Raw genomic sequence first — 22,871 nt, 5'->3', positions numbered from 1 at the left:
AAAGGAAAGGAAAGGAAAGGAAAGGAAAGGAAAGGAAAGGAAAGGAAAGGAAAGGAAAGGAAAGGAAAGGAAAGGAAAGGAAAGGAAAGGAAAGGAAAGGAAAGGAAAGGAAAGGAAAGGAAAGGAAAGGAGATTAGAAAGTAATTTGGCTGGGGATTCAAAGTAAGAAACAAAAATACAGATGACGTACAGACCTTCCTAATCAGCCAAAAGCACATTGTCATAATCAGGAAAGATAATGACATTTTCTAAAGGGCCATCCTGATGACTTTAAACATAGAGGAGCAATAAATGACAGAAAGGTGAGCAAATAATGCAAACTAAAATTCAAAGTATATAAAGTTAATATAGGAATCTGAAAATATCATGGTAAACTACATCTAATAATAACAATAAAGGATAAAACCTTGCTATATTTTAAAAGTCATTCTAGACAATATCTGGCAGAAAAATATATAAGAAGGCAGAAGTGTTTGTTGTCTAGTTCTGGCCTATGCATGGAAGGCATGGTAACATGTAAACACGATATTCATAAGAAGAGAATATTATAAGAAACACTTGATTCCATCACAGTAAGAAGGATGTTGAAGATCTACTAAAAATGATATTTTTTATATGGAAAGGCCCATAGAATATACATCTATAAGTCCTTAGACTTCTGCTTAACGTAGCAATCAGGCAACTTGCATTCAATTTTGATGCCTCTTTGAACACTGTATGCATTCCAGAAGTTTAAACTGTACAGTGATGTCCCAAAATACAGAAAGGACAGGCTATGAGGTGCAAGTAGCCAAAATCTGGGTAAGTGGATGCTAATCCTGGATATCATTTAAAAGTTAATAAAGAATGGGATGACAGGGATAGAATTATTAGTATTCAGTACAGTTTCATATGGAAAAGGTCTTGTCATCCTAAAAAATAAGTTGGACTGGTGTTTATTAGGTTGTGAAAAGTGCAGCTGAAGTATGGCTCAGTTTCTAGGGTGTGTTCATCTCCCTAAAATTAGCATTATACGTAGTCAGTAAAGGCTGCAGTAACTGAATCAAGTACTGGCTTCAGTACATACCCAAAAGTAGTTATCAGCAGGCAAATTTTCCATATGGATGCACCTGATGGAGAGGTCTTCTGTGATCAGAGCTGGGCTGCACACTATTCAACTCACTTTTCATCAGTGGCTTGGGAGTAATAAAGTTAGAATGTTTAAAGCAATCAAATGCAGAGCTGCGTGCCTAACAAGGAATACAGAGAAATGTGAGGGTATGAGTCCTAAGCTCTTTGTATTTTTCACCAAATTTTTTCCTCATCAAACAGCTTTAACTCATAACTATGTGATGATTAGGTCAAGCAGAAGAGCTCCCAAAGGAGACAACAGATCCAGCTCTGTAGCATGATGAGAGTATTCAGCTGCTGTATGGTCAGATGGCATAGCTGATGATTTAGCAATATGGCTCCCACAGAAGAGGTGCAACAACAGCAAAATCCACTCAAGAGTGTCTTACTCAGGCAACAGGGATGGAGATTCAAGCCTTTGGCTGAGGTCCACCTTCTCATTTTTCAGGAGAAGACCACAATAAAGTTGCTTTCTTCGAGTTCTCTGCAGAGTGAGAAAGTTCTTTAAATCTCTCAGATGTAAGAATGTACCAAGCAGGAAAAAGTTTTCCACAAATTCAATCACTCCCTCCCATTACAAATGATAAAATAGCAAGCTAGGGCTAGAGAACAATGTGTGCCTGGGCATCACCCACAAGCAGGGGGTGAGACTATGCTCACAGAAGGTATGCGCTCAGGTCTAGAATTTTAAAATCTTCCTTATATTTTGTCAAGACAGAAAGATTTTTTGCAGTTCTGCTACTTGTCTTCTTAAAAGGATAGTCAAGCACCTGAGAAGGCAATTACATATTTTTAAGTGGTTTTAAAGTGAAATATGAATTTCCTTATTGGGAGAAAATCATAAACTGCAATCTGTTTGCTTTACCTTTTCAACAGCTAGAGAAAGAACTGGGATGTGTCTTGATAACAGCATATATAAATATCTTCATGGGGACAAAATACCATATTCCAAATGGCTGTGTAGCCTGGCAGGAAGGGCATAACATGAATCAAAGTGTGGATTCAGTTTCCAACCAAATTCAAATAGGAAACAAGGCACAATTATAAATAATTGTTACAAACTACCAAGAGAGTGTCAGAGACTGTGGCTGTAGATGTCTTCAAATCCAGGTTGGATATGATTCTGGGTTTTGTGATTTAGCCAACTCTGACATTATTTGGCTCAGTAGGAGGCTGACTGGGTGAAATTTAATGGTTTGTGATGTACAGGGGGTCAGACTGACTGTTCTAATGGTCCCCTCTGGCCTTAAATTTTGTGGAAAACTTCAGCTAACCAGCAAAGCAAGTGCAAACAGCCCAGTGGTTGCAATTGTTCCGAGTGCAGCTGACCAAATTTAAATAATGAATTATTATCAAATCCTGTCTTAATCACAAACAGAAAAACAGAGGGGGAGAGGGAGTTAGCCCCTGAGAACAGTTTGCTCTGCCTTAATTTAGAGAAAAATTGCATCAAACTCCCCAGAAGAAAAGGTGTCCAAGTCCTTTTACGGAATGAAACCTAGATTTTACAAGTAGAAAAATGGCTTACACACTTAAAAGTCCACTTAGAGCTTGGCATAGATCTATTCCTTTCTACCCTGAGTGTTGGCACACTTCAAGGGCACTGAGGATCTGATTACTATCCTACAAAGTGTAGGGGTTGGCTGAACAACCCCAGAGTAACTCAAATACCAGGGAACCTGGCCTATTCCCTGTCCATAAAATACACAGAAAATGATCCCACTCCCTGACATTTTTTCAGCTGGGACAGCTGCTATAACAACTCAGAGCTTTTCAATCTCTGTACAGAGCTCATGTATAACCTCAAGTTCTCAGCCTGGAACCACTTTTCTTCCAAGCCTATTTCACTGGAGCAACCAGAAGTGTTCGGGGAAAAGCTGTTTGATAGCCTCTGAAGGGGGAGCACTAAATCAATGAAGAATTTAAAAGGTGGGGAGGGAAACAGGGGAATGGGAGTGGAATAGAAAGATTTATAGCAAAAAACAACATATAGCTTGAATCCAGTCCAAGAGGAGCCACAGGGGGCTGGTGCCAGTCATCACTGATGAAAGCATTTGGATTTGTCAAGGAGAAAGATGCTATGTAAAAATTGCATTCAAAGCCCCAGTGAAATTGCATTAAGGGGCTGGTCTCTTGGAATTTTGCCTGAGCAATGGCTCCAGGTTTGTGCACTCTGGGCACATTCCGATCCCCTTCTCCATGCCCCACTCTTCCCCAGCAGCCCTGCAGCTCCTGCTAGGGCAACACTCCCCTCAAATCCAGCTTAGGCTGCAGGGAAATTATGTGTTTAGAGAATCAGCTGCTTCAACACTCACTGCTGGATTTAACTGTTTAGCAATGTTTTCCAGCCATTTAACTCCCTCCATCACCCAGCCCAGCCAGAGGGCTTAGCCTCTTTGGAGTGTTTCTTTATATGTTTTTTTGCTCGATGGAAATCTGCAATAGTTATGATGTGACTCAAAATCCTGCCTGTGTGTCTGCTGCTGGGGCAGAAAGCCCCACAGCCCGCCCCTCCCTGGGACAGGGTTCAGCAAGTGGCTGCAAGAGCTGCTTCCTATCCTTCTCCTAAACCCTGCCAGCTCCTCAGTGCCCCTGGCACCCACTCCCACAGCATCAGGGACCAGGAAGACTAGCAATTTGTAGTACATTAGTAGCAAATGTCGTTTTCTTGATTTAAGGGGCTGATGGCATCCCCTCTAGTATTTGGCATGGGGATGTTACCCTTGGCTGTGCTCATAGTCAAGGGCAGAAGTTTCCATCAGCAACTTAAAAGTCTTATAATGGAAACAAAAAAAGCAGAGTCAGTATGAAATCTCCACCAGTAAAATCTGAAGCATTCAGCAAGGGAATGCAAAACACAAAACAAAAAACACTCATTCAGCAAGCTGTACATTGCCTATTGACCAAAGCAATCAGTCAATATTCAGGGAGCTAATCTTCCAAGTGAGCTGGAGAAATTAATTCTAGTGTCAGTTATTTCTTTGATGCAATACTACTAAGTTTGAAAGACTGCAAATACAGGCTTATTTCATGGGACAAACTGGGAATCAAGCCTCTCTTCAGTCATATTAAAACAAAAAATGATTTACATCTTCTTGTCAGGCCAGCAACATCCCTTTGTCTTCTTCGAGGTGCTGTTGCTTCCCAGGTGCTGAGCAGTGGCACTCTGAATCAGCCTAAATTCCCCAGAAAGGGCTGGCAGCCCACCCCAGGACAGTGGCTTGGCAGCTCCAAACTCTGCCTGCACGCTGGGCGGAGGCTCCTGCTGTTTCAGCCCCCTCAGCCCAAAATACACCTCCCCAGATTGATCCCAAAAAAGGGAAGGGCAGATCTGGCACCAGTACTGTCAATGACAGCCAGGGCAGCAGCCTCAGCCCCACAGGTTTCTGCTCTGCCCCTCCACACCCCAGGCACTGGGCTGCTGCACTGGCCACCAGCCATCTGGCCTGTCATAGGGATAAATTAACACCGTGCTGCAAGCAGTCCTTCATTCCAGGGTAGAGAAGGGACTTTTTCAGAGGCATTCATGAGATGCAAAAGTTTTTCACCCTCTGCTCTAACCCTGCAGCATCACTTCAGCTGCAAAGACATGTGCACCACACCATCTTTTAGGAATTTTGCTTCACTGAACTTTCTAAAATGTCACTCTGATAGTCTTTCAGGTTTTAGTCCTGAGGGTGGAAAGTTTGAGGTCTTTCTTGGCTCACATGGAGTGGTTCTTAAGGATCTTCAAGGGGAATGGCTTCAAACTGAGGGAAGTAACTTTAGGCTGGATATTAGGAAGAAATTCTTTACTGTGAGGGTGCCCTGACAGGTTGCACAGAGAAGCTGTGGATGCCCCTTCCCTGACAGTGTCCAAGGCTGTGTTGGACTGGGCACTGAGCAGCCTGGTATAATGTAAGATGACCATGATGGGAGGGTTACTTCCAATCCAAACAATTCTATGATTCTGTGATTCACGTCACGCCCAATTCTGCATGACCAGTCCAGGTTTTACACAACAGGAAAATGTAAGTCCTATGGTTTCCATAGGATTTTCTTGCTTATTGAGTTGCAGCCATGATGAGAATCATGCTCCCTCTGGAAAAGAAGCAGCACGACTTGTGCCACAAGACCCATAGCTGTCCCATACCACGGCCTAAAGAATCTGCAACACAGCTCCAGCAATGTGAGAGATTAACCCAGGCTTTAGGCATTACTTCATTTCTTGCTTCTTTTTTTCTATCTGACTTGCAGCGTCACCATTGGCATAAACAGCCACAACTTCTCCATCAGCTATTTCCTTCTTCACTTCCTCCTGCACCAAGTGTGTGTTTTTCACATTTGTATAGTACTTGCAAGCTCAGAAAAGCTCATCTGACTGTGACTGAAACTCTGGCACATAGCTTGATTTTTTTTTCCCCCTTTTACTGAACTAATTTTTGCGTGATATGCTGCCAACTTTACTTTTCCCCCCTTCCTTCTATATAAACAATATTCCTCTTCCAAATATTTCTTAAACATTTGATAAAATGTGCTGCATACATTAGAGGACTTTGGCTCAATTTTATAAAGAACTGGCATAATGCAATATACTAACTCAACTTTGATTCACTAAAAAAGTATGTCATTAAGAGCTGTATATACCTCTGATTTTAGTGTACAGCCATGATTGACTGTTTCAGTCATTGACTTCTTCAAGTAAACTCTGTACTTTTTTCCCCTCTATATATTCAGTTGATAACATGAAGGCATGGCCAAATATAAATAAAAGCTGTACATCACCTTTCAAATACATGCTTTTTATTTATTTTATAGGAATGGATTAGGTTCTAAAGTTTTCAGGAGGTGTTGCTTTACCAGTGGCACTTCTGCAAGTACAGCGGTGTTAACCTTGGTTCCTTGGCCAGATTCCAGTGTGGTTAATTATACTCTGCACACTGTGAAATTCCCACATAATTTTCAATTAAGGAAGTTATTTGCCACTTCTACCACTCCTTGAAAATTATTGGTAAGATCTCCTGCATACAAAATGGCTGCTGTGCTCCATCCCAAGAGTGGCAGTGTGTTAGCCAGCACTCATGAACAAAGATGATGTGAATATAAATAAGTTTAATCTTTTATTCTAATCATTGTCAATAGAGAGTCTTTGGTCTTATACTTCATAGGCAAAAAAAAAAAAAAAAGGTCAGAGGCTGGGAACACAAAGATGTCTAAATGCATGCACACACCTCACCATGTTAAAACTGTTTGGAGCTGATCTGGTCCCAAACTTTAACTTGAAAAGGTGAATTGTTTGCATTAAAAATCGCCCTTTTGCTGTCAAATCCTAGGGAGGGAGATAGAAGGATTACGTCTGGCTATTAAGGTCTCCCCTAGAAGGGGAAACATTCAAGCTAACATTCACACCACCCTTTCAAGGACATCTCCAGCCTGGGTGGCCTCTGGTAATACTGCTGCTGGCCAACATATCCTCAGGCACAGCCAGAGCTGCTTTGCCCTTGTCATCCCAGAAGACTCTGGTCTTGTTTTCCAGCCCATCTTCTACCCCAGGAGGTTGCTGTTGTTCGTGAGGATTGGGGAAAGGCAATGGGAAGGAGACTATTTCTGGGGCTGTGACCCAAGGTCAATGGCTTGAATTCCATGCCAAATACTCAACACCATGCCTTGTTTAGCCAATGAGGAGCCTTTTCCAGCATGACCAGGACTAGCTTCCACATCCCTCATGCCTTGCAACTCAGCATTCACTGACAAGGCTGGGTCATGCTCAGAGAGAATGCTGTCAGGATCACTGAGAGCTTCAGCTTTCACAGAACATATCACAAAGGGAAAACTCCTTCCACTTCAAGACTGGGGGAAGGATGCATGATGGAGTGTGCTTGTCAAACCAAGGCTGACCTTGGCCACAGGTTGAGTCAACATGTGTCCTGCAAGGACAGGGATGTATCTGATGTCACATTCCTAAAACATCACATTCTTCCCAGTCCTTGGCTACAGTCAGTTGTTCCTTTCCATCTCTGCCTAGCCTTAAGACACTGGAGTCTTCATTCTTCCTTTCCAGTACTTCCAAGTTTCACTAACACCCACTATGAAATTAACACTTTTCACAAGCTCTTCTTTCCCTGTTCTTCATACCTTCTATAGCCCCTTGTCATGACTACAAATGCCCATCTTCAACATGTCCACTAATTTTTGGATGTCCCCATCCTTTCTGGTCAGAAACACATCTTCTTGTGAATTAAAATGAAAAAAAATCTGTGCTCTCGCCTGCATTTTTTCCCAGCTCTGGCTGAAGATTCCTGTATACTGGAGGAGTAGTGGTTTCCTCTCTTTCCAACACCCTTATGTGACACAGACATGGTACTCTGTACACTGGATAGTCTGCTAAAGTGTCTCCATCAAATGTGTGACCCTCCTGTCTATCCCAATGTACATACAAGTATATGTGTACATGACAAGTTTTCTGTACTGAAACACCATCCCAAAACTGCCATGCTGCCAAAGTCTTTTCTTACAAGGCAGCTTACGAGCAGATGCCCCACCCTTTCACTTTTGCCCAGAGGTCACACCTGAGCACTCCCTCCCGGCTTCTACTGCACTGTCACCTCTTGACTCTGTAGCAACATGACTCCTTATTTCTAGGATTTTACACAGGTAAATTAAATGATCTTCAGGAGGAGCTGACAGAAGCCGTCACCTCAGTGAGCGAAGTGTGGTAGAGTCCAAACCGGGCCTTTTTTTCTACTGATAATGTCCTCCTCATCAAATTTTTTAAAATACTTTCAGAAGTAGCCTATTCCATGTTGTTGTCAGCATAAGGAAGGTCTCCCATGTTTCATTATGGACTGCTAAAATTGAGGTTAGCTGTGCCAAAAGTACTTTTCCAAATACAGTCACAGTTTTGAAGGCCAAATTGTTCAATAATGGCCTACATCTGTCAAACAGGGGCACTACCACTGACCAAGTGGTAAATTTAATCCATGAGAAAGCTCAGAGCACATAAACTATATTGTTCCCCATCTGACTAAGCTAGAGTGTAGTTAACTCGCTGTGAAGCCGTTATTTTATAACATCTGAAAAAATGTTCATAATAACGATTCTGTGGAGGCCGTTTTAGAAGTGGGTATAATATTGGAGTGCCTGTGGTAGTGGCCCCCTGGGAAGAGCCCCTTGTAAACCATTCATAAACAACATGGAGAGAGGGAGCTCTGTGTGTGGTCTTGACTTGATCTTGCAACTTTGGGAGCTGAACAGCTCAAGGTGGATCCATTTCATAATCACTTTATTTGTTTTGAAATCTCTCAGCATCCTTCAGATGACCTCCATAGGACTGTGAGGCAAGAACTTTAATTATTATGGTACATAAATCTAATGCTTATCATAGAGAGGCCCTCAATCTCTGTTGGAACATCTATGTATAACTGCAATAAAAACAAAGCAATACTCCCACTAATTACAAAATGAGTATTTAATCTCTCTGTCAGTAAGTCTGATGCTGCCAGCATGGCTTACGGAACTTCCCTGGTAACTGGCAGACAATGAATTCTACAAATGCTATGTGACAGACATCTATTTTGAATATCTGTCTCAGCTCTTTGACTTCCCATGAGTTTCTCAAAATAACTTGGTAAACAACCTGCTAACATGGATAGTGGGAGCACCGCTAAAATTGGTTCCTACTTGTCCACACAAGCCCTGGGATTCCAGGACTTAGGCAGTGTGAGTTTTTGTGGTCGTGCCGGGCATATGAAGTAACATACATTGAAGCTTCTTGGCTAACCTGAATTAATGGTGACATTCAGACCACCCTGCCTTGTAATTTCTAAAAGGTCACCACAAAGGCCACTGGTGCAGACACAGGAAGAAACAATGTTCTTATTTTATACAGCTGTGTTACAGAAAGTCCCAGCAGTGGAAGGAAACAACAGATAACTGTTGATCTAGTATTTTTTAAGAGCTTGGTTGTAGAAGCAGAAACCTTACCTTGCAAAGTTTGATGTTCCCATTATATCAGAAAAGGGAATGTTTTGAATAGGCTTTTTGTATCTCTGAAAAAAGTCTACCTGCCACTTCACAGATCAAGCATGTGTTGCCCTTGCCAGAAAGAGGTAAAATTTCATTTCAAGATTGTTAAATAAAATGTTATCAACTGAATATATAGAGGGGAAAAAAGTACAGAGTTTACTTGAAGAAGTAGTATGTGGGCCTTGCCACAGCAGTATGGGATATCATCATTTCTGCTAAAAATCAAAATAAAATCCCTTCACAAAGATATAAGATTTTTTAAAGATCTGAGTGAAGATAGAAGAAATATTTGCTCAATGGTCAGTAAATGCAATCTAATCCTTCCCTGCTTATCTTTTTAGTGCATACTCAATACAGTCAACACAGAAATAAAAACTGTTACAATTATGGCAGTTGTTTCTTGTGCAGCAAGGTCTGACATCATCTAATGGGAGGTTAATTAATAGTTAACTTGGATAGCACAATTACCTAGTGAAACCACATTATTAAACCTCTGGCTGTAACCAGCTTGTAACTTGAGAAGAATTTGCTCATATCTGGCTCTGGCCCATGTTGGAGACTGGGGATTTTAGTGGCTGCTGACTCCGGCAGCGCAGCCACATGGTGTACATCCAGCATGGAATTCTCCTAGTTGAGATGTAAACATCAGAAACGTATACACAGGATTGACTCAAAGGAACAGCAAACCAGTCTGCAGCTCTGCAGGAGAGGATGATCAGGTAAAATGTGAACTGTGTTTTCACAGTTGGTGCTTTTCTAATTACTGGTATGGTACCTCAGAGCTGTATGATTTGGAAAGATACACCCTCAGCCTAAGCCCACTGTGCCTAGGCTTCTCAGTGATGCTGCAACTGCCCTGAAGTACAAAGACTGGGGCACAGAGTTCTTCCTGGGTGAGTTGACGCACTCATATGTTCATCCCAGGGGTTTTGTGACCTGCATGTCTCACTATTTCAAGTCTCAGCTGATGTTTGCACAACCTCTGACATAAAAGGGGATGCCTTGCTTCTTAAAACTAGCCAAAAAGTTACTCCTCATAATTTCAACACTTAAAGTCCGTTTCTAAGACCCAGAGAGTTAGTGGACCTACAAAAAATCATGAATACTCTCTGTTTGTGTCTATATTGCTAAGATGGCCAGTGCCTAGAAGAAGTCCTGTGTCCTGGAAAGAGGGATCATCCCTACTGTTAAGATGTTGGAATGACCTGATTACAGCACAGTTTGGACCAGTGCCAGTTGGAGTGTCCCCCTGCAGTTCCCAGGCACAGTTTGGGAGCAGAGGGTGTCCAGGAGTGGGTAGTCCAAAGGCAGCCACCCTGCTCCAACTGCTGAGTTCCTCTGCCTGCCCAGGCACTCTGTGCTTGGCCTCATGGGGGTCAGACCCAAGCACATTTCGTGGACTAACACAGACACAGCTTCAACTCCCAGAAGAAAAAGCTGGGTTAAAGTTGTCAGAAGATATGAAAAAAGAGCAGATATGCTTAATACTTGATGATTTTAAAAAAATAAATAAAACATTTTCCAAAACTAAAGAGTGGACTTCACTGAGGATAGAAAATTCTCTTCATTGAAAGGCTACTAAATGACTTTTACACACAGATATGTAAAAGTAATTTACATCTTGATTTCAAAAAGATTTTTTTTTTTGATGGTTGGTTGATTGGTTGGTTTTTGTTTTCAGAGGCAAGCGTGGTTTTGCTTTCATATTCTCCATTTCTCTCTGCTCTGCCTTTCTCCACTGAAATAAAAAAAAAAAATCAGGCAACTGGACTGAAGGGAAGGGGAGATCTCTGGGACTGTCACATCATTTTTTTTTCTCCAGGAGATGGTAGGGAGGAATAAAACCTTTCTCCTGCCAAAGAAGAAACAGCCACAAAATCTAGCTGCTCAAAAGAAGATGGAAAATGAGAATGAGAATTTCTGGAAAAGAATAGGCATAGGGCATGGGCAGAGACAGGTAAGGCATTGGAATCAAGGTTGCACACAATGGTTGACTGGAGATGAAATCCATCTGGAGCTGACCAGATGCTTTGAGTGTTTGCTCAAGCTGTACCAACATGATTTGAGCAATGAGTCTTCTGCTGGTGCAGGTCCAGCCTCAACATTATAGCTCAGTCTGCACATTCTGGATGTCTGTATCTTTAACAAAAGAATAATCATCAAGGTGAAAAGAAAGGTTTAATTTGGCATATGGCACCCTCCAATGGGAAGGACTGACAGAGCCTTCTTTCTATAGCAAGGAATTTTGTTTAATTTCCTTGGGTAAAAGACACATGCACTGTATAGCAAAAACAAATAGGAAATAGTGTGATATTGATCAATAAAACAAAGAGGAAAATCCAGAAAGCCAAGAAAGGGTCGATACTAGTATATGATATTAATCAAATCAATTAAGATTCATTGAACCAATGAAGTCACGTACTTGAGATTTATTTCATTTGCTAACTAAATCCTGGCGCAATCAGGAGTAATCAAGTTTACATGCAAGCATTTTTCTAGGGAAATCAGTAATATTTAAATAAATCTCAAGCCAGTTCCTCTCTATTTGCATTTCATTTGGAAGAAGATGAAACATAATATGTCAGTTGCAGAATTTGATTCACTGATAGAACTCTAGATTCCATTTGTTCTGATCATGAATTCATTTTATTTGGTATTGGACTAATTTGACAAATTGAAGGGTAATTCACTTCAGATTTTTTTTTTTAACGTAAAGATAACTATCAAGTTCCCCAGTGCTTTGCAAAGCATAAAATTGAGTTAATTTCTCCCATTTCTAATTGGCAAGTCCATCTCTGTATTTAGCCCAGCAGCATTGCTATGCAAACACTTGCACAGGGGCACTAAGAGCCATAGGACTGAACAAAAAGCCCTGGGGACAGTGCCCTGGAACTGAGACATTGTTAAACATTTTACCATTTGTGGCTGGTTGTGCTCACATAATGCTCTGTTCCAGTTATTCCACTGGAATCACCAACTGAGACTGAAACCCTGGTTGCTATGCGGTCTGCATCCTGAGAGAATAGAGAATTTCATACTGCCTTGCATTTTGTAAGCATTAATTTATTGCATACAAAAGAAATGTAAATATTATTTTTCTTCATGTAGGTTTCAGAATGTCAGAGAGCCAGAGCTAATTAAGGTTCAATGACAGATTTGATAATTTCAAGTTTGGTTGGTTTTTTTTTTCCTGTTGTATTTTAAAGAAGAAAAGCAATGGCCATTATATCCTAATTTGTAAACACTTATTGATGGTTGAGGCTGGAAAGTGTGTTAGTGTTGTTTGTCCTGTCAAAGGCTTTGGAATGGTTTGAAGTCCATTGAGCTACATCTGCTGCTATTTATCAGGGGTGTAGGAGTTACCCTCTTTCTAACACAGTTTATAAAAGGAAGAAAAATTTTAAACTCTGCAATTAGATTTTAATTAGGGGGATTTTTCCTCCTAACAAAAATTATTTAAGCCTTTCTTTGAACTTCCAAAAAGAATATGTATCTTGTAACCCAGAAACCCAAAATGTTCTTCAGTTTTGTGTTTTGCTTGTGGTTGAAAATTCTTGCAGATGTTCAAGTTCAGAAGTGGACTAACAGCAGGAGAGCTAAGCTCAGAGACCGCATTTCTGTCCTTTGCATGTTCTGACACCATGTAGGCGCCCAAATGTCTTCCCAGGAGCACCCATGGAGGCAGTGAGCTGCTTCCCACATCTGCTGCTCACAGGACAGCACCCAAACTCAACACACAGATCTGTTCTGTGGCAGTTTTAAGCACAGAGCTGGAAAACTGCAGTTTGCCCGTCACCCCACAGATGCCAGAAATTCACAATTATTAACTTGGTTTTACTCTCACAACACATTAGAGAGGAAGGAAAATTTCATACCTGTTGTACTGGAAACTGAGCCAAGGATTAAAACCAGGTTTGCTGGATACCATCTTAATACTCTGCCCTTTCTGCTGTTTGTCATCTTTGACAGCATACCTGCTGCTGTGCCAAAGCCAGGACTAAAGCAAAACCTCTTTCCACCTTCCTTCCCTGCAGAACAGGCACAAAAATATGAAACCCACCACCTGTGCTTTTGAGTGCTTCACAAGTCTGCCAGCACTGGGATTTCAGTCTGCTGTTAAATACGACGGAGTCTTCTCAGGTAAAAAAATCATTCCATTCTTAAGGGACAAACAAGAAAGAGGCAGAGACAGAGCACAAAGCTGGTACTGAAGAGACCGTCGAGACTGGTGCCAGCAGCAGAGCTGAGGAGTTCTAGAGGGTACAAGGAGAAAAGCTTTTCTCCTAGTATTTAAAGAAAGCACACTCTTGGAATAAAAATGACAATTTAACAGTCAGAGCCATAGGCAGGGAATATATACTGAGCAATCATGTGGGAGCATCACACAAGGGGACTTGGGGATAAAGAAAACAGAAGTAGAGGGGCATCACAAACCTTAGTCGCTTTCTAAGTGGGAAAACTTGGCTATAAAGGAAGGAGAGTGTCACCTTAGCGAGGTGAGACAAATTGTGAAGTCATGTCTCTCCAGCGTCGCTGCCTCAACTTCCTAAGATTATGGGGGAAAATTCCTCTGTGATATTCAAACTTTATTGAGAAACATAGAGCTGTGCTTTCATCACATTATTGTGAAACACCTCTTCTAAAATGTACAACAACATAGATGAATTTTAAAATAATCTGCAGCAAAATTAATGCAGATTTCGTATTTGTTGTCTTTGAAACCAATAGGGATCCATCCTCCTGATCAAACCTAGAAGTCAATATTTATAGCAATAAGAGTACAAGTCAAATTCATTTTCCCCTTGCAAAAAAAAGCAAATGTGGGGGAGGGGGGAAATGGTTAACAAAATTGTGGGAAAAATACACTGTGGTAGTATTTTGTGGGAGCCATAATGCATGTCTCCTGTGACTCTTTCCTCTTCTGTACTCTGAATTCCCTTATTATTCTGCATTTCACATAGATCGCAGACTTTGCTTTGCAGATAAGGAAAAGGAAAATCCCCTATGGTCCCTGATATAAGAGGAAGTTCTTCCTACTATTTTCCTCTTTAATAATTCAGAATGCAATGAAAAAATATTTTTAAAAGCTTTCGTTTAGCTAACCTGAATTACAGCAGTACTATTTCTTACCTGAAATTATTTCAGTCCTGGTCAATGCACTTTGGTCTTCTAATGAAATAATGAATAAGAAGCTCACATAGAAAACTGGTGTTTTCAAAGGAGTGGTTTCACTGAAACACCAACATTCTGAAAATGGTCATTGTGAAGTGCCAACAAGCACTGGTAAGTATTTTGCTTTTTCATTACTATCAGATGAAGATATGTGAGAGGAATCCAGCCCACCACCTCTAACAAACAACCTGAGATGTCCACAAAAATATTCTGTATTAGTTATTATACTAATGGGCAATTTAGTCATTACAATATGAGAAGTGAGTACAATTCAATTTCCTGTTAACTTTGGGTTTGTCTCTTTTAATTAATTTTTTGTAATTATTGCAGTAGCAGTGTTGCTCAGCACTCACACTGATAATAGTTTAAAAAAATATTCCCTTGTTTTCCAGAATCTCAGCCTTTCCTTGGCCTTTCCTTGGCCTTTCCCTGGCCTTTATGCCAATGGTGGCATAAAAAAATATTTTAAAATATATTGCAAGAGATACTACAAGCCATCCATCTTCCATGCCACATTAGAAATATCTGTAGGACACAGGAGGTAAGTGGGATTTGTCACAAAAGCTAAGTTCAACTTACAACAAGCTTTAGGAAATTACAGAGTGCAGGAAAAGCATTGAGTGGCATGAAGCCTTACATACCTCATTTCCTCACCTAGCCCTTGCATTACTTTGGGTAAAACCATAGTATCCACCAGCCACACTTGAAAACTCCCTTAACAGACTCAGAATGCAAAGATATTCTTCTTGAAGAACTGCTGGGCACAGCCCAAACAGCCCATGAAACTGAGTCCAAAATGTGTTTATTTCTTTCTGAAATCAGCATCCCTGATATGTTTTTAGGAGCCATCAGAAAATACTGCTTTCTGAACTGCATTCCTTGAAAACAGTGCTTTATTTTTAGAGAGTTTTCAAATATTAAATGTGCTCAAATACACCCAAACAGCTTGCAAAAATCAAGACAGAATATCACAGCAGTTTATTAGAGAAGGTGATGAGTGTTAGATAACAAGTGATCCATTAAATATTTTGGTCTTCAGTGTAATGAATACTTCAAAACAGTCATATGAAAGTTAACAGTCACCATAGAAAGTGGCATATGCTTACACAGGAGGAACAACAGGAAATACATTTAACACACTTTATTAGTAAAATCAAAAAGGCATTGAAACTCCAGCATGTTATACTCACAAACTCAGTGACTTTGCAAGAATCAAATGACTTATCAAAAATTCAACTCTTGCAGAAACAGCTCCTTGTTTAACTATTTGTGTTCTTTTTAGTTTTAAAAACTTTCTCATATATGTAGTGTATGCCACAGCCTTGAAATTCCTTTTTCTAATGAGTGATCCCAGATTTGCTTAGTCTCTACATCACAGTGTCATCTTAGCCAGAGACCTGCCAAGTCTTCCCTTTGTAAGGATCTCGTAACTAATGGACTAACAAGGAGACTTGCAACTCCAACATCTCATCCACTTCACAAGTGTACAAAATAATAAATTTGTGTTCTAAAGAATTAATGCACTTAACTTCACAAAGAACCGCGGACCTCCCTCTCAAAAGTTATCATTAAACCTTTGCTCCAGAATCACTCTTGTTATTCCAGATATACCTATGTTAAAGTAAAGAAATATTTTTTGACAGACATCTCATAATCATGTTCCTGGGTTAACAATTCATCATTAAGTGATGTGATGTAACAGGCTGTCATATAATCCTCAAAGGTCATGTCTCACTGTGATTTAGAGCCTTTAAGTTAGACAAGATACCAGTTTTAGGAAACATATAGATATGCTTTATTTCATGCAGATATGTTTATGGTTTTTATGGAAAACATCTCCAAGCAGTGATGGCTGTGACAACCTATTCTGGACCCATGGATGTAAACCTTTCTTTCTCACCCATCCCTTCTGGAGCCTGAGGATGCTGATGTTGCACATAAGGATAGCAACCTTTAGCTCCACATTAGGATAACAACCACAGCTAAGACTCATGCTTCAAGCTTCAGTTGTATTTATCAAGTGCCTTCATAAACTTTGACTCAACAGCTTTGAGGACTGGACAGGATTTCTTCTGGCCATGCTAGGGGAAGTTTACTGTCCTTGCTTCCCATGGTGCAGTGCACCAACACTTATCAACCTTTAACTGTACAGTCACAGCAGACAAGAAGCTTCCCATTCTCTGCCGACAGCACTGAGTTTTGGCAAGAAGAATATTCTTTCTCATCCTGGAAAGTGATTAAAATGTGACTGTGATGAACAGAAGATTGCACATAATCTCAGCAAAATCTATGAAATGTGTCTTGGCTCTGGAATCCAAGTGCATTTACTCGCTCTTCAGAAAGTTTGGTTACTGCCTTCTCAGACACTGATCACTAATTAACAGAGTAAATGAAGGTGACAACTGGCTCCTACTGCACTTGCTTGAAGACGACACATTTAGGAAAGGATCAGTTACATTTATTAACAAGGCACAGTTGGATTAGGTATATTGGGTCTGGCTGAGATGGAGCGCATTTTCCCATAGTACCCTCACAGTGCTGTGCTTTCTATTTGTAACTAAAAAGGTGTTGATAACACACCAGTGTTTTGGCTTCTGCTGAGCAGTGCTGGCACAGCACCAGCACTGTCTCTCCAAAATTCTGCCTCCCATCAGTAGGCTGGGGGTGGCAAAATCTTGGGAGCAGACACAGCCAGGACAGATGACCCCGACGGACCAGAGATATTCCATACCATGTAACATTGGCTCAGCAACAACAGCTAAGAGAGAGGAGGAGAAGGAGGCAGGGCATTCATTATTACAGTGCTTTGTCTTCCAGGGCAATTTGGGCATCTCCTGCTTATTGGAAGCAGAGAATAAATCTTCTGTATTCCTTTTCTTCTGCCTAAAACCTTTGCTTTTGCTTTTATTAAACTGATTTTATCTTGACCCACAAGTTTTTGCCATCTTACTTTCTTCCTCCTCCGTCCTGCTGAGGGCAGAGAGTATGATAGAGTGACTTGGTGGTGTCCAGCAAATGTCAACCCACCACATCAGGAAATCTGGTTTGCTCTGTAAGAAGCATGAGACTGTAGGCTGAGAATGTTATAGGTTGTTATACATCTCTCAGTTTAAACTAAAAGCAGAGCTTTTAGCCATGTTTCTACAGTCTCACATCACTGTATCACTCCTTTGAATCCACCACAAAAAACAAGGAAATGCTGCTTCATACCACATCCATGTTGTAGGTGATAATATGGGGTGAGGTGGCATCCCCAAAGAGTGAATGGCAAAGAAGCACTTCAGTTGTGGTATTGTGTAGCAATAATTTAAGTCCTATTTGACTTACTCTTTTCTCCATTTTAATTGTGTCCTAATCCAGCCCCATAATTTCTTGCAATTCTAGTTCTCCTCCTGGATTAATAAAATTGTACTTTCAGTTTACTTGTGACCTTTCAATTTTTCTAGGTTCTAATAGACAAACATGACCAACACAATGCTTCCCCAAATATCTATGGCATGGTTTTAACATTTTGCAGATTCATATTCTCTGGAGAAATCAATGAGTTCTGCAGGTACCTCCTTTTAGGTAGTTGAAGAGAGCAATATACTCAGGTCCTCCTGAGCCTCTTTTTCTCCAGGCTAAAAAATCTCAGCTTCATCAGTTTCTCCTTATCAGACTTGTGCTCCAGACCCTCCCCCAACACCACTGCCCTTCTCAAGACATGATCCAGCACCACTGCCCTTCTCAAGACATGATCCAGCACCTCCATGTCCTTCTTTTAGTGAGCGACCCAAAACTGAAAACAGTACTCAAGGTGTAGCCTCACCAGTGCCATGTACAGATCACTGCCCTGGTCAGTCACACATGTAAGTACATAAGAGTGGTTTTTCAGAGAAGTACAAGGTCAGGTTCGTAAGAGGCTGCCTTCATGCTCTTTCCATCTCTGCAGTTATTTTACAGAAATAAGTGCATAAGACTTAAGTATGGAAAAGATATTATGGAATCCAGTAAAATTTTGGAGAAGACATTCAATACATCTGAAATATATGTACTTCTATTCTGTTCTTTGTCATTTAACTGCTATCCATAGTGATGTGCTGAGCACAAGTTCAATGTTCATTGACATTCAACAATGAAAAACCATTAATCAAACCTTATAAAGAAATAAGGAGAATGTAGATGCCATAAAAAATACAAGCTTGACTTCTCAAAATTTATTTTCTTCCTCTATATAAATCAGAGTTCAGTTTAAACTAATTGTTGTGGGTTGAATGTAAAAGGTATGGCTAAGCAGCCACTGAATGTTTGAGCTTATTTCAAATATCTGGACATATTTGGTAAGATTTTCAGACCCTGCTCCTTCTCTGTCTCTTCTGCTCTGTGGGAAGGCTGTTTCTTAACAGCTTGACAGCCCTCTTTAGATTTACCCTGCATTGAGTTGAAGTGGGTACAGGACACAGCTGGGGCTCTGAGCCAGCCTTACACTTTCAGGGCTTTAGTTAATCACTTTCCTTCCCTTCCCTCTTATCCAGATGGCTCATAAATGACAGAGAAATGACATTTAATATCTTATCTACATTCTTTATAAGTAGTAGATTGGGAGTTCTCCTGACAGAAGAAAGGAATCCACATAGTAAATCCCTTTCCATCACTAGGACTATATTTTTAAGTTGAAGAACATTGTGTTATCCATATAATCTCTGAGATTATCTTTCTTCGGTATTTCTTCTGGTTTTGCCCTCAGCTCAAGCTGACTTAATGCAGAAATTAAGAAAGTTTCTTCTAGCCAGTGATATGTCTACTAGGGGGAGACATGAAGGATTTTAATTTCCAGAGCTATTGTTAGAGCAACTTCTGAGGGGTGCTAGATGAGGTTACTAGGAAAGTAACAGCAGAATTGTCTTCACCCAGAGAAAAGCTATTGCCTAATCACATAAAGGTATAAATCCAGCCCTGATGGACAGGCAGAAAGGAACAGCATCTGATCCTTACATCACAGAGGGTAGCTATCTCAGGAACTTCTTGCACAGAAACAAAAAAAAAAAAAAAAGTTTCACTGTGGCAATGCTTATCTTGCCATAAATGAGTATATTGAAACAGAGGTAGCTTGGTTAGGGAAGGTTCCTGTGCCATATGAAACCATTTATTCATCCCTACAGCTGGTGCCTTTCTTTTGTTGCTGCCTTTCTTCCTGCATCATCTCAGCCAGGGAATGGGTGTGGTGAAAAGAAAGGAAAGCCCCATGGCTGTACTGTTGTCCAAAGGAGGAAGAGGAAAGAAAGAAAAAGGGAAAACAGTGGAGCCTGTTGGGACCTCTTCATCATTGTTATCTTTTGACTCAGAGGTCATCTACCCAAATGAACAAAGCCTGTTGCAGTAGCCTGTTCCTGCAACTGCAGATTCACTCCATGAACCTGTGCAATTTGTTAAAATCTTCTGTATCCAACATACTCTGTTTGTAAAATGAAGCTAGGAGGTGCTGCACTTAAGAAAGAATTTTCAAAATCACATATGAAAAGTACGTAGCTGTGTATCTCATTTTTACCCTCTCAGCTGTCCTGCCCAATTTATTTCTTCCTGGAGAAAGTGGGCTCTACAAAATAAGATAATACATTTTGTTGGCTGTGTTCCTCTAACACATGAATACAGTCCCCCAGCTCCACTGAACATTGTAGCAGACAAGCAGAAGACACTGTTTGCAAAGTATTTTTGTCTTAGAGAAGTAAAGGAAATTAATTGTTTTTCCATACAGTCATTTAGTCAACAGTCTGCTCATGCACAGTATTGAAACCACACCCCTTCATAATATACATATATCATACTTTATCTATCTTTTATTTATCTCCACGTCAGCAGCCCACTCTAAAAACCCTTCAAGAGTCACAGATTTTGACAAGCTTTGAATTAGACCATAGATATCTTAGCTATGATATAGCCACTCAACTGCGTGACTTTCCATTATTATCTGAAAACGAGAGCCTCACTTAGAAATGGGAAAAATTTTCATGCCTTATTTTCTAGCTCTGTTCTCCAGACCCATGCACATCTGCCCACAAAGAGCACATGCCACACCTCACCCCAAATATACAGTGACCACCTGTTTTAAGCAAAATATTCTAGCAAAATATTTTTAAGAGAAAGCATAAAAAGTAGTCAAGAAGAATTTCTGCAGCTCACAGGGAACTTCATTGATCTTAACAAATCCAGAGACCACCTTACTTGTACTTGAGCATCCATGTCTGGTACCTGATTGGCAAATCAGGTCTAGATCTAGCAGCTGGAAAATAATGGATACTGCTGAGCTGTTCCATATTGCTACAGAAGCATCCCAAGAAGGAAAATGGAGAGAACAGAATAGGACAGGAGTTACAAAACCCATCCCTTGGTCTCATAATGTAATGTGCTCTGGACATAACAATCTTGGTACAGCACTCTGCTATACCAAAATGTGCACAGCACTGAATTCTCCTAAGGCTTCAGTCCCATCAACACATGATGAAAGCAACAAATTTCCCTGGAAATCAATACACATAGATAGCTGCCTGTGGTTAACCAGGCTGCCACAGTTCCTGGCACCTCAATGAGGAATAGGTTTTTCTGTAAGCATAGGAAAATACCTGGTAAAATATTAAAACCTTGTGCCACAGTGAGATATATGAGGTCTTTTCCAAAGAAACCGAACTTTTGCAGAGCTCATCAGCATTTCTGGAACCTGACACTGTCCAAGGGCACCAATTTGAAATGCAGGCTGCCCTTGGTGAAGTGGGATGGGTAGGAAGTGCTCACAGAAAAGTAATAACGTGATCCAAGAATTAGGCACTAATTTAAGATCTAGAATATAAATTAAATCCTTTTGTGACACAGGCAGTCACAGACACTGGAATTTGTCTAACAAACCTCTCTTAAGGATGGTACTAAAGTTTCTAGACTACTTTTGTTCTGTGGAGGCTCCAGGTCCAAGTACTACTTCATGAGGATAGATGAAGTCCTTCATATAATGCAGATACTGTGGCAGAACAGATATTGCAAAGATTAATTATCTTTTTGTTCTTTTGGAGAGTGTTTTTGTTTCTTTTGAATGTACCTTTGTATACTTGAGGTTCCTATGCCAATGCCAAACTTTAGCATACCCAGTAGCAAAAGATTTACAGAGACCTGGTAAGCAGTGGGAAAAGAAGGTGGCTCTTGAAAGGCAAAGGATTTTTACCCTACTAGTAAAGGCAAAACAAACCACAGCTGGCTGTATGGAACTGGTCTTTTGCATGCCAGCTTTGGGTTTTTTAGTGCGTATAATGGAATTTCTTCCTGTAAGACAAAAGAAGAGGGCATGATCTGGTAGCCACATGGTAAACACAAAAGCAAATCACAGAGGATACCCTCTTCAAAATTGGTGGGCTGTGCCCTTTGCTCCCTTGCATCTCATCAATCATTGAAGCAGCAGGCAGAGAAGAAAAACTGGGTGCGATGTGTTCTTTCAGCCAGGAGAAGAGAAGGATTATCAGGATATGGAGGTTGAAAGTGGCTGACCCATCATCCCAGCCCTCTAGAGCTCCAACAGCAGCTCCAACGTTCTTTGTGATGAAGCAGCCACTGCATACACAGGTGTATGCATACACCGTGGCCCAGAGATGCCTGGCATACAGAGCTGTGCATCACCCTAGAAGAACCACTCTGGCCCCATTCCCAAACCTCTCCTCAGCTCCCAGTACCAAAAAAGATTACATCATCACTGTTTGGTGCAAACCACACCTTCAACATTTTAGCCGGCTACTGAGGGATTTATTACTGTCAGTTTACAGTACCAGGCATTCTGGGAGTAGTTAGCAAGAAGCTGGCACAGGGGGAAAGCTGCCATTTTCCCTGGAGTTTAACACAAGAAAGGATTTTGTGCTTTCTCTTTTAGCTTTTCTGCTTTTCTTTGCTTCACTACAAAACCACGTGAAAGCCAGATACAATAACATCAGTTTAAGCAGCACTAGCCAATCCAATTTCTCTTGCCTATTTTTCATTTACCTTAAATTTTAGAAACTTTTTCTAACCCTGATACAGGTTTAAAGCACAGAGAGCAGTTTGGGGAGACACTTTGTTGTTTGTTTTTCTTACTTATTCTCCCTCTGAAAGGGGAGGAAAGGGCATAGGAAAAGGAGGAAGCACTGGACAACTTTAACTGTAGCTAAGGCAGATGCAGTCCCTCTCTTATAGCTTATACATATGTAATTGGTAACAGTGCTTGGACCTTGGACTAAAACTACAAATTTCCTCTTATTTAGCCAGTCCTTCCCACCCCCAACTCCCCCCCCACCCACCAAAAGGCCCTAATCTAAATCAGATCTGGGTATTCAGGAAACATACAGGCCACTACAATGAGCAAAGTATTTGCGAGTCATCCAGAAACTCAATTTCCTTCCTCAAGGAGTAGCACAACAGGGTTTATTTTGTAAGGAGGAAAAAATTCCTTTTTGGTTGCCTACACTAAGTTTGCTGTCTCTTTGGCTGAGCCCCTCTGAAGCATCCAGGAGCTGAAGACAATGGTTCACTTTTTAATGATTTTTTTATCACTACCTTGTTCACTTCCAAATGTGGAAAAAGATCTAGCATCACAT

At 40.7% G+C, this 22,871-nt stretch overlaps 2 long non-coding RNA genes across 4 annotated transcripts in view; one reads left to right on the top strand and one right to left on the bottom strand.

Annotated features, from left to right (window-relative positions):
- Positions 1 to 22,871, bottom strand: part of LOC140684187 (uncharacterized) — a 39,972-nt gene that overhangs the window by 4,627 nt on the left and 12,474 nt on the right. The window contains exons 3-4 of one of the 3 annotated variants that reach the window (XR_012056109.1): positions 1,500 to 1,594; positions 1,067 to 1,229 (exon numbers count right to left, since the gene is read on the bottom strand). This is a non-coding gene — a long non-coding RNA (uncharacterized lncRNA). Of the gene's footprint in view, positions 1 to 1,066; positions 1,595 to 12,989; positions 13,165 to 22,871 lie in introns of those variants that run through there. The other 2 variants (XR_012056110.1, XR_012056108.1) reach the window with 2 other exon arrangements.
- On the top strand, positions 11,142 to 17,209 carry LOC116808414 (uncharacterized). Its single transcript, XR_012056107.1, has 4 exons — positions 11,142 to 12,165; positions 13,149 to 14,397; positions 14,679 to 14,827; positions 16,095 to 17,209. It is a non-coding gene; the product is annotated as an uncharacterized lncRNA (long non-coding RNA).

The sequence above is a fragment of the Taeniopygia guttata genome, chromosome 1 (assembly GCF_048771995.1).
Source record: "Taeniopygia guttata chromosome 1, bTaeGut7.mat, whole genome shotgun sequence".
NCBI classification, from domain to species: Eukaryota; Metazoa; Chordata; class Aves; order Passeriformes; family Estrildidae; genus Taeniopygia; species Taeniopygia guttata.
This window is presented reverse-complemented; position numbering and strand designations above follow the sequence as displayed.